The 11711-nt window shown below is 38.5% G+C and overlaps 1 protein-coding gene across 4 annotated transcripts in view; it reads left to right on the top strand.

The window, feature by feature from the left end:
* Nucleotides 1-1119: 1119 nt before the first annotated feature.
* The window catches only part of LOC143253872 (uncharacterized), a 50981-nt gene continuing 40389 nt past the window's right edge, over nt 1120-11711 (top strand). For 2 of the 4 annotated variants that reach the window (XR_013029882.1, XM_076508393.1), the window contains exon 1: nt 1120-1204. The gene's annotated coding sequence lies outside the window, so the exon portion shown is untranslated. Of the gene's footprint in view, nt 1205-10336; nt 10574-11711 lie in introns of all 4 variants that reach the window. The other 2 variants (XM_076508402.1, XM_076508412.1) reach the window with 2 other exon arrangements.

Genomic DNA, 11711 nt, shown 5'->3' with positions numbered 1-11711 from the left:
TACAGTAGAGTGTTGCCTGTCAATTAGTCAGTAGACACTAAAATAACGTTGCATACGGGACGCTTAACATTGTAATTTGTACTGTCATGCCGTGAACCAAGAAGAGAATTATTCATTCAGTAGGCTAAAACACCGCATGATATATGAACTTCAAAAGCATGAAATAAACATACTTCTTACTCTTAATTTTGATTATATTTACTTTTGAAACAGGTCACTTTCGAGTATAACACGGAACCGAATTTTTCCCAAAGCATGAAAACTTTATCAAAGAAAGACAGTACACATCAAAGACTTTTGGACTTTTCACGGCTTTTTTATTAGTTATCTTCGCTCCAAGAATAGTTAAGGTTAAAGTTAGCATCTTAGTTCCATTTTTAGGCATAAATACCCTTATTGAGTAATAATATATTTTAACTATGAACGTGATAAAGAGAAAATATTATTTTCTGAGCAGTTACAGTTGTTTTCTTTTAGTTCAAAGTCAACTGAAATTAGGAAAATTTATGCCAAAATTACTACCATGATCACTGGAGAGGATCAACTGTCAGCAAACCTAACACATTCTCTTAGGACAGTCCCTTCATGTCTACCTTGGGCCCGGCATGGCCAGGTGGGTTAAGGCGTGCGACTCGTAATATGAGGGTCACGGGTTCGCATTCCCATCGCACCAAACATGCTCACCTTTTCAGCCGTGGGGGCGTTATAATGTAACGGTCAATCCCACTATTCGTTGGTAAAAGAGTATTTCAAGAGTTGGCGGTGGATGGTGATGACTAGCTGCCTTCCCTCTAGCCTTACACTTCTAAATTAGGGACGGCTAGCGCAGATAGCCCTCGTGTAACTTTGCGCGAAATTAAAAAAAAACAAACGTGTCTACCTTGAGATGCCCCTATGTCTAGAAATAATATCGCGTTAAGATTTATATTTGAAATGATCCCGAACTTGAAATACAATAAATCAATGTAAGTAGTTTATATATTTAATTCTAAGTGTTTTTGTCATTATGAATTTTTAAAATTCAAATATATTTAACACAAATTTTATTCCCAATAAAATAATCATTAAAAGGCATGAAGAAACAAATAAAAACAGTTTGAATGTGCAACTTTTAATTTTGAAAGGTGGCGTATAAGTTCGTATGCGCCATCATCCAAAATTTTCAGTAGGTTGCTTACAGTTAAAAATTAACTTTCGTTCTTGGGTATGTATGTATTTAGTGAGGAAATTTTATTAATATTTATAACATAGTGTAGATTTTCTGTTTACAAATAACATATAAAGTTTTGCTTTTGAGTTCTTTTACGGTGTTATAAATTGCAAATAGCAAAATGTATTTATTTGAAATGTTAGCTGTAATTTGTAAATATGTATTTTACAGTTTAGCTTTATAATTTGAGTTATAATATATAATGTGATTAGGACACACTTACACAGGCTTTTTTTACAGTTTAGTCAGTCAGTTTAGTGAAATTATAAAATCCAGCAGATCCATTGCGAGATTACGTAATTTACAGTTTTCTGTCAGTACCGTAACTTGTATATTGCTGTTAGATTTTAAAAAATATTTGTATTGTGAATACTGCGATTGTACGATATTATTGTTAATAGTATTAGTATTGCTAGTGTTCGCATTTTAAATATAATTGATGATATGCAATGCATAGCTGATGTTAGTAGTGGTAGTAGTACTTTGTTAACTTAGTACATTCTCATTTATTTTTGATAATTCAATAGACAATTGCTACGGAAAATATAGACCAGTCAGTTTGATTTCTTTAGTAGAAAACTTCTAGAGGGTCTGATAAAATAAGTTTTGAAGTGAAATATTACAAAAGAAAATAAACATGGAGTCACTGAAGGAAAGTGTTGCTTTATTAAACTGTAAATTAATTTAGGACATTACTTGTTATCTGGATGATAGAAAACTAAATTTAAAAAAAAAAAAACTTTCAGAAAGTGCTAAACAAAAGATTAAGCAATAAAATCACATCAGGATTGCTTGGGAAGGAAGTAATAATTAGTTTATAGGGTGGTTGGGCGAGAGAAAGGAAAAAAAGATTTTGTTCATAGAGTCCAGTAAAAATGAACCTTCATTACTTGTAGAGTGCTTAGAAGAGTGGTGTTTGGTTTTTTGCTTTCATTTAAATTAATGATACTGATGGTAGTCTTGTTAGTATAGAATGACTTGGCAAATTACCTTAATTATAGTCATGGATTACATGTTCAATATAGATGAGAACTTATTTATATAACTGAAGAAAAGCATTTTGGCATAGTAATGGATAAGTCATTCAAGTTATTGAAGGAATGCACTGCTGCTAGAAGTAAGGTGTTGCTAAGAATTTTGTCTTAAATTAATCCCATACCTGTAGTTTTCTCTAATCATGAATTTTTTGTTTTCACCATTATTCTTATTTCAATGAACATTTTCTGCAGTGTGGTCACGTATACAATTTTACATTCAAAATCATATTAGTAGGTTTTCACACTAAGACTAAAAACTTTCAGCATACACAGTAAATGCAGTCTTTATTTACTTAGTTTGTAATGTAGTTTCTGCTGCACTATTGCCTTTAATAAACTCATAAAGCATTGTATGCCTAATGTGCTCCTCAGACACATCCATCTTCATAAGGGTTTATTTAATTAGTGATCTGAAAAAGTGGAGTTGGGTTAAATTCTTTTATTTGTTTGAACATTTTTATACATGTCCTACTACATATTTTAGTCATTAGAGCCTTCTACAAAGACAGAAATAATAATGCTCTTTCTGTATTAAATTTTTGGACATTATTTATGGGATGACCTTATAGATTAGCTCAGGAGTTTATTCCTTTGATGTGAATTAATGTACGTGGTGAGGGAACCTCCCAGAGAAGGTCCTGTTCTTTCAGTTTACCTCCTCTGGGATCCAAACATCCACTCACGTGTTTGCTGTGCCTGGTGACCCGTGAAGGGGAGAAGAGGATCTTGGTAGTTGAAGGGGTCCAACCCTAACACACCACTTTGGCCTTGAATTCTTGTAGGTGGCCTTGGGGTGGCTCCCCTAGGATCAATTGGCTAGTCCTCTTGGGCTAGGGTTAACCAAGTACCAGTGTTGGATGTTCTAACATGTGTTGCCCCTCGATGTGGATTCCTATACATGGTGAGGGGACTTCCCAGAGAAGGTTCTGTTCTTACTTCCTCAGGGATCTAACCTTCCACCTGTGTGTTTGCCATGCATGGTAACCCATGAAGGGAAGGACAGAATCCTGATGGTTGAGGGGTCCAACTCCGACACACCACTTTGGCCTTGAATTTGTGTAAATGGGTGGTCTTGGAGTGGCCCCCCAGGATCATTCAGCTAGTCCATTTGGGCTAGGATCAACTGAGTAGCAGCATAGGACATCCACAACGGGTGTTGTGGACATTGTGTCTGACACTGATGTTCGGATATAGTTCTCACGAAACCCTGGCGTTGCTGCAGTACCCTAAGGCACTGTTGTGCATCACCTTGTAGGGCTCCATGGTAGGTGGGGTCAGTGGGCATCAAAAAATATTCTATTTATTATGGATACTCCTAAAACAAAAATAAAAACACAACTTGAAACTATTGAGAAAAACCCAACTACTGGAAAATGACCACACATTGATGAATTTGTACAGCCGAACTCACCACTTGAATCTGTTCCGCAATTCCTAATTTTGCATTCCTTAAGTGACAAACCTCTAAGGCAGATGTCCCCATTTTTTATTCAGAAGGGCTTCCTGGCTCCCCTAAGTCAGTAAAAAAGCTATGTTCGGGTGACATCTTAGTAGAAACATCTTCACAGCATTCCAAACTCCTCCTGACATCAAAGGCCTTGGGGGACATACCCATTAATGTTACTCCTCATTCTACTTTGAATACTTCCAGAGGAGTCATAGTTGAAAGAGATTTAAGGACTGTTCCTGATTCGGAGATCCTCGCAAGTCTCACCAGTTAAGGCGTCACAGCAGTATGCCGAATTTTCACTTGAAAAAATGGAATTCTGGAACCAACAAATGTTCTAATACTAACATTTACTGTACCACATCCTCCCACCTCAATAAAAGCAGATTATCTGAATTGTAAGGTGCAACCTTATATTCCAAATCCTGTACAATGTTTCCATTGTCAATGATTTGGTCATTCAAAACAATCTTGCTGTGGTTCCTTGACCTATGCCCGTTGTTGTGGTAAAGACTATAATGCCACTGAATGCCAACTCGAACCACATTGTATAAACTGTAATGGTATGCATCCTTCTTATTTTACCTCTTGCCCTAAATGAGTAGAAGAAAAAGAAGTACAACGTCTCAAGACAGTTAACAATCTCACTTACACAGAGGGTCAAAAATTATTATTACCTATTCTGACCAGAACTTATACTACTGTAACCCATTCTACTGCTACAGTAGGAGTCCAAACAGACCTTGCCCTATCCCCTACACAAAATTCACCAGCAAATCTTAATAAAACACTTCCCAAAATCAACAAAGTTCATGATTCAGTGTCTCCTTCCATCTCTGTCCTGACCACACCTTCCAGTCATTGCCTAACTTCACCTTCTTCAAGTCAAGATGTTTCCATGGGGTCTCCCTCTTTTGATACCCCAAAAATTAAACAAACAACTTGTCTGCACCCTCAATTATTAGTACGTGTTCCGATAAATTCAGACCCGACCATTCCAGCTAGGGCATAATCCATAGAGGGCGATAGATGCATATTCAATAAAGAAAAAAAACACGGTCATGAGGAGAAAGACTCTACTGTCGTCTCCTGTGAAATAATTACACATGACCACACTAATCCAATGGAACTGTCAAGGTTTCCAATCAAATGTGACTGACATCAAAGATATGGTTGACTTTTATCATCCCATATGTCTTTTTTTGCAGGAAACATTTCTACAGCCTACAAATACAGTTACTATCTGCCACTATTTGTTATACCGGAATGTCAGGCTATGTGTAGGATGGGGACATGGAGGAGTTGCATTGCTGGTTGATCAGCATGTGTCCACAAGGTCCCTGTCCTTGACCACACCCTTGGAGGCTGTAGCCATCCGTGTCTCCTTGGGTTTTACCATCACTATTTGCTCTCTATACCTTATACCTGATATGAATTATAATCAGACCTTGATACCCTCATTGAGCAACTGCCTACCCCCTTTTTGATCTTGGGAGATTTCAATGGGCATAATCACCTCTGGGGTGGCTCCCGTATTGATATGCTCTTGAACCACAACCTGACTCTATTCAGTACTGGCTCTTACACATATTTTCATGCACCTAGTCAGTCATTTACAGCTATAGATCTTCCTGTCTGTTCCCCTTTGCTACTCGCTCACTTTTCTTGGGAGGTTGACATTAATCCATGAGGTAGTGATCATTTTTCCATCATCTTACGAGAGATTGGCCATGATCAGTACCACCTGACCCATTTACCTCGGTGGAAGTTGGTCTAGGCCAACTGGCTTTCTTTCACTACTCTCTTGGAACTAGATCCATCTTATATAAATCATCCATAGATGATTGTATAACAGCAGTAACCAACAGTATTATACAAGCTGCTACTCAATGCATCCCTAAAACCTTGACATTTTCCCTACGGCATCCCCGCCCATGGTGGAATTCTGTCTATTCTATAACATGGAAAACTCAGAAGCATGCTTGGGATAAATGTCGAAGATACCCCACGCTCTTAAACCGCATTGCATTTCAGCAAGTCCATGCACACACTCGGCAAGTTAGATGTCAAAGCCAGAAGGAATCTTGGATTAAATACACCTCCAGTATTTCTTCAACCATCAGCACAAAAGTTATATGGAATAAGATCTGGAGGGTGAGAGGAAGTTAAACTTCTGCCCCTCTCTCTATCTTAATATCTGATGACCATGAAGTTGGAGGTGAACAGAGCATTGCCAATACTCTTGAGGACTTCTCTCATGTATTTAGCTCTTCAAACTTATCCACTTCCTTTTCAGCCATTAAAACACAGGTGGAGCATCTGCCTCGTTCCTTTTCAACTGACCATTCCTGTGACTACAATCGCCCTCTTACACTGATGGAACTTAAACTTGCTGTTCATCGGTCTGACAATACATCAGTCAGATCTGATAATATACATTATGAGATGTTATGCCACCTCTCCCAGAACTCTTACTATTCTCTTTGCTGTCTTTAATCAGATATGGCAGGAAAATGTCTATCCAGATGCTTGGCGACAAGCTATCATACTCCCTATTCTGAAACCTGGGAAGGATCCAACGATTCCTTTGAAATACCATCCCATTGCTTTGACAAGTTGTCTCAGTAAGATCTTAGAGAGGATAATCAATGCCTGCCTCGTTTGGTTTCTTGAATCAAACAACCTCCTCTCACCTGCTAAGTGTGAGTTTCGAAGACAACGCTCTATGATAGACCACTTAATTTGCCTTGAAACATCAACCATAGAAGCCTTTTTAAGGTTACAATGTCTTGTTACTGTTTTTTTTATTTAGAAAAAGTTTACTATACAACATTGAGATGTGGCATCTCATGAGATCTTCACTCATATGGATTGCATGGAAACTTACCCCTTTTTATCTAGCAATTCTTAATGAAGCACCGATTCCAAGTCCATGTGGGCTCAACACTTTCTCATTTTTTTCCCACAGGAACTCGGAGTCCCTCAGGGCTGTATTCTGAGTGTCACACTTTTCATTAATCTTTTTAGATTAACCCCCTACAGTTGCAAACAGTCTTTTTGTTGATGACTTTCACATCTCATGTCAGTCATCAAACATGAGGTTTATTGAATGGCAGCTACAAACTGCAATCAATCAGATACTGAAATGGACCACGGCAAATGGTTTTAAACTTTCACTTTCTAAAACTGTTTGTATGCATTTTTGCCGCAAACAGGGAATCCACCCAGATTCAGAACTCCATCTTGATGATGTTGTACTTCTTGTCATTCCTGAGGCAAAGTTCTTAGGTCTTATATTTGATTGTAAATTAAATTTTATATTACACATCAAGCAACTTTGTATCAAATGTCTAAAAGCATTGAACATTCTCCATGCCCTCTCTTCTACTTCTTGGAGAGCAGATCGATACTCCATGCTTAAAATTTATCGTGTCCTCGTCCGATCCAAACTTGACTATGGGTCTGTGGTTTATGGTTCTTCTAGAACCTCAGCACTGAAAATGTTGGATCCTGTCCATCACCAGGGGCTTTGGCTTTGTATTGGAGCATTTCGTACTTCTCCTGTGCAAAGTCTGTATGTGGAATCTCATGAACCCCCTCTATATATTCGCCGTTTGCAACCGTCTCTAATGTATGCTTCTAAACTTCAATCCTTACCACAGCATCCTACCTGGAGTTCCCCCTACAGTTTCTGTTTTCACTATTGAATTGTATGCCATCTCTCTTACCCTAAAACATATTGAAATAATGCAATGTACAAATTGTGCAATATATACAAACTCACTCAGCTGTCTGTTGGCCCTGGAATCATTCCACGATAATCACTACCCTCTTCTCATCAATATCGAAAACAAACTGGCCTATCTTTCTCTCTCATCTGTCTCCGTCCAATTCTTTTGGATACCAAGTCATGTTGGTATTTGTGGGAATGAGCTGTCTGTTCTGGATCTATCATCTGAGTACCCATTCCATACATGGTCTATGGTCCAGTTATTAAATCCAGACTGTACACCAGATGGCAGGCAACCTGTAATGAGCAACACAATAACAAGCTTTTTCAAATCAAACCTTCCCTTGGTCTTTGGCCCTCTTGCTTCTGTAAGGATCAAAGAGAGGAGGTTGTTTTGACAAGGCTATGCATTGGTCACATTTTTTTTAACCCACCACTTCCTTTTATCTGGAACTGCTATACCAATGTGTGGTATATGTGGCACTCAGATCGCAATCATCCACATTTTATTATCATGCCATCGTTACAACCTAGAACGATTACACCATTTTAAAGATATTTGTAAGGTGGGTTTACCCTTGACTTTGGCCCATGTTATAGGTGATACTGCCCATTTCACTCACGTTTTTACATTTTAAGAGCCATTAGTATTTTACACTTAATTTAAGGTTTTTTATTGGACTATATTGTGTTTCAGCATGATGTCTTTTACACATTTTAATGTTTTAACACAATTTCTTTTACACATTTTAATGTTTTAACACAATTTCTTTTACACATTTCAGTTTTTATTTTGACTTGAACCCAGAACTGGAAAGGCCAACTTCAGGTGACTGACTGCAATTTCGATCTTGTTGCTTCAGTCTTCCTGGCAAGTCGTAATTTTATACATTTTAGTTTTCATTTTTCTTTTGAACTGAACCCAGGACTTGGAAAGGCCAACTTCAGGTGACTGTTAGTAAGGGTGTACTTTTTGCTTCAGTCTTCCTGCCAGTTTCTAATTTTACATATTTTACTTTTTACCTTAATTGACCTATACCTATACTGTACCACATCTTGTCTGATACAGATAGTCTTGTAGCTTTGTGCCATTAAACATTGAATACCTACCTACCTAGCAAGTGTTGTGGACATTGTATCTGATGCTGGATTTTGAGTATAATGCTCATGAAACACTGGCATTGCTGCAGTGTCCTTGTTTGGCATTGTAGTGCATCCCCTCATAGGGCTCCATAGTGGGTGTTGAAACATACTTTTTAATTATGGATCCCCCAAATATAAACTTAAATAAAATAGTGAAAAAAACAGTCCATAGGTAAATAGCACATCTTGACACCTGTACCTTGTTTTCTTATATTACATTCTTTTTCAGACAAACCTTAAGGGCAAATGTCTCCCTTTTTTATTCAGAAGGGACTAGAGGGACTTGCTGGTTCTCCAAAGTCAGTCAAAAAGCTTTGCTCTGGTGACATATTGGTGGAAACATTCACATTAAGACACAGTGAACTCTTACATTCAAAGGCAATTGGGGATATACCCATAACCCCATGCTACTTTGAATTTGTCATGAGTTATTGTGGAGAGGGATTTGAAGAACATCCCAGAGCTGATGATTATTGCTGATTTCTCCACCCAAGGAGTTTATGCAGTGAGGCATATCTCTACTTGCAGCTGCTCAGTCACTCGAAGACATCGTGTCATGGTTCCTTGATGAGTGTTCATTACAGTGGCAAGGATCATGATGCCTATGAGTGTGAAACAGATCCTCATTGTGTTAATTACAATGGCTCTCACCCATCCTACTTTCATTCTTGCTCTTAGTGATAGGAAGAAAAAGAGGTGCAGCATTTGAAAACAATTCAAAACATTACTTGCCCTGAGGCTTGAAAGTAACTATCCACCACTTCATATTAGGTGTATGCTGCTGCACTTCATTCCACCACTACAGTGGGAGTGCCTTTAAAAGAATTATTCTCAAATCATATGAAAAGTCTTTTGACTTCCATAGTTAAAAAAGTTGATGAATCAACATCAACACCCAGTTCTGTCCCTAACATACATTCCTTCAAACCCCAAGATACACTTCCTTTGGTTCCAGGTATGGGTATTTCCTCAGGTGTATCTTCTTCTCACACCCAAAAATGCAAAATGATCATTTGTTCATGTCCTCAGTCACTTGAATACTCTTCCAATGACAGATCTACCCAATCAAGCCAGTGCAGGATCCATGAAGGTCGAAAGACCTCTATCGAATTAAAAAATAAAGAAAAAGACGTGGTTGAAAACAGAAGGGCTCTCCACCCAATTTGTCTACACATAAATAAAAATGGCCACTTTGATGCAATGGAACTGTCAAGGTTTACATTCTAATCTGGATGACATCAAAGCACTGATTGCTTCCTACCATCCTGTATGTCTTTCCTTACAGAACACCTTTCTGAAACAGTCACCTTTCGTAGTTTTCTTTATACAGAAATGACAAGTTGTGTGATGGACGAATGCATAGAGGGGTGGCACTGTTGGTTAATCATCATGTACCCATCCGTGTATCCTTGGGTCGTACCATCACTGTTTTCTCTCGACCTGTCTCCTGAAAAGACTTCTTATCAATCAGGCTTTGATGTTTTCATTGAACAGTTGCTATCTCCATTTTAAATCCTGGGGGACTTAAGTGGACATAATCCCCTTTGGAGAGGTACTGATATTGATGGGAGGGGTTGCTCTGTAGAGCATATGCTCTCAGATCACAACTCTTTTCTTTTAAATACTAGTTCTTTTACTTATTTTCATACACCTGTTCTGTTCTATACTGCTGTTGATCTCTCAGTTTTCTCCCTTTCACTATTCTTTAACAATTCATAGAGGGTTGGTGATAACTCATGAGGCAGTGATAATTTTTTTGTTATTTTCAGAGAGACTAGCTGTGATCAATGACACCCGACTTGTGTGACCTGGTGGAAGGTGGATCAAGCCAACTGGTCCTCTTTCTCTGCTTGTGTAGAGCTTGATCCTGTTATTTTATGTAAGCCATCAGTAGATATCCTCATCTGTGGTGGAATCCTGCCTGCCACATGGCATGGAGAGCTCAAAAACGAGTGTGGGATACTTTCTGCATTGTGCTCCAGCGAGCCCATGCACATGCTCGATGGGTAAGACATCAAAGCCAGAAGGAATCTTAGATTAAGTTCACAACCAGCATATCCTCTATCATCAGTTCCAAAGTCATTTGGGACAAGATTTGAAAGGTCAGTGAGCAATATCACTCTGATGGCCAGGAAGTAACTGATACCCAGAGCATCACTGATACTCTAGGTGAAAGCTTTTGCCAGGTATCTAACACTTCTGCCTCTTCCACCTTTTTAGCCATCAAGACTTGGGCAGAGCAATCACCTCTTTCCTTTCGAGCTAATTGTCTCTATGACTATAATCGTTCCTTTATACTGGTGGAACTGAAACTGGCCCTTCATCAGTCTGGCAGTACATCAGTTGGAGCTGATGATATACACTATGACATGCTGTGCCATCTATCTAGTGCAGGGGTTCTCAACCTTTTGGCACTTGCAACATGAAAATGTAATTGATGAAATAAAATTAATGTTATCCCAAGCTACTTGTAACAAGGGTACGCGACTCCCCTACCAAGGCTTTGCGACCCCCTTGGGGTCGCGACCCACCGGTTGGGAAACCCTGATCTAGTGCTTTTCTTGTTATTCTTCTATTTGTTTTTAACTGGATCTGACAGGAGAATGTTTTTTCTGATGCCTGGCACCAGGCTATTGTTCTACCTTTCTCCAAGCCTGGGAAGGATCCCAAGATTCCTTCAAACTACTGTCCAATTGCTTTGATGAGCTGTCTCTGTAAGAACTTAGAGAGGATGGTTAATGCTCATCTTGTTTGGTTTCTCGAATCAAACAACCTACTCTCGCCCACCCAGTGTGGGTTCCAATGACAGTGCTCCACTATGGACCACTTGATTCGACCTGAAACGTCAATCATAGAAGTCTTTCTCAAATGACAACATGTTGTATCAATATTCTTTAACATATAGAAGGCTTATGACACAACGTGGAGGTATGAAATTTTGCGAGACCTCCATATCAGTGATGTCGAGAAAACCCACTTGTTGAGAAATATATATGCAAAAACACGTTTGGAAGGTGTTGTGTAACTGAGTGTCGGAATGTAGAGGGCAGTGTTAGATGTTTGAATATATAATTTTATATTATTTATTTTATCATATTTAATATAGGTATAAAGGCGTTCCTTTGTATTGGTTTATTTTGGGTT

Source organism: Tachypleus tridentatus, chromosome 1 (genome assembly GCF_004210375.1).
Source record: "Tachypleus tridentatus isolate NWPU-2018 chromosome 1, ASM421037v1, whole genome shotgun sequence".
NCBI classification, from domain to species: Eukaryota; Metazoa; Arthropoda; class Merostomata; order Xiphosura; family Limulidae; genus Tachypleus; species Tachypleus tridentatus.
Note: the sequence above shows the minus strand (reverse complement) of the source record. Positions and strands in the feature narration are given on the sequence as shown.